General features: G+C 35.3%; 1 non-coding gene across 1 annotated transcript; it reads left to right on the forward strand.

Moving 5' to 3' along the window:
* Window positions 1–577: 577 nt before the first annotated feature.
* Window positions 578–705, forward strand: LOC117085359. Its single transcript, XR_004437925.1, has one exon. It is a non-coding gene; the product is annotated as a small nucleolar RNA SNORA40 (small nucleolar RNA).
* Window positions 706–966: the final 261 nt, after the last annotated feature.

Genomic DNA, 966 nt, shown 5'->3' on the forward strand with positions numbered 1-966 from the left:
TTATGCCTTATATTTCTTGTGAGACCAGAAGCACCCTGAGGGCAGAGTCCATGCATTCTTTATCTTTGTTTTTTTTCTCCAGACTATTCTACACAGCCTAAATGCTATTTATTATATTAGTTATTTAATTTGATTAAATATTTAATGAGTAAATCTTTAGAATAAATAAATGAAATGAATGAAACAAAAACACTTTATGAGTTTTTGAAATAATTTCAAAGGCCACAAAATCTGTTACACAGACTAGTTTTCTTCAACTCGTTAGTTCCTTTATTTTCTGCAACAATCATGGAAATAACTAAGTTCTTCATACTACATTCTTCCCCTGCTGCACATAAATTTATTATAATCAGAAAGCATGTGAAAAACTGAGAAACAGGAGAAAACAATCACTGAACACCATTTGGTAATAGGAGTAATTATTAGGAGTCAATTCAAACATTCCTTTTTATCTTTTGAGTAGCTTTGCTGGTTGTCATTCTCTATAGCTACTAAAAAGTCCAGCTAGAATTTGTTTTCTTGGTCACACAGGCAAAGATGATGTTTGAAGTTTAGTGGTCAAGAAAACCCCGGTGACTGCACTTATGTTTGTTTTTGTTTAACTTGTGGACAAAGACTGACAGATGGATGTGAAAAATAAATCCTCTTTTGCGAACTGGAAGTCATTGTTAAGTATGAGTTTTGATACATGTAAGAAGGGATATTATGATACCTGAGACAGTTAACTGATGAGAGTATTGATAACCATAGAGGTTGGTTCCAGGTCAAGCTCAGTGGCTCATGCTGGCAATCCCCATACCTTAGGAGACTGAGATGGAATAATTGCTTGAAGTAAAGAGTTCAAGATCAGCTTGGGCAAGAAAGTAACATCTTATCTCCACAAAAATTTAAAAGTTAGCTGGGTATAGGGACATGTGCCTGTAGTCACAGCTACTCAGGAAGGGGAGGCTGAGGCAGGAGGATTGA

This window comes from Trachypithecus francoisi, unplaced genomic scaffold (genome assembly GCF_009764315.1).
Source record: "Trachypithecus francoisi isolate TF-2019V2 unplaced genomic scaffold, Tfra_2.0 Contig00543, whole genome shotgun sequence".
Classification (NCBI taxonomy): domain Eukaryota; kingdom Metazoa; phylum Chordata; class Mammalia; order Primates; family Cercopithecidae; genus Trachypithecus; species Trachypithecus francoisi.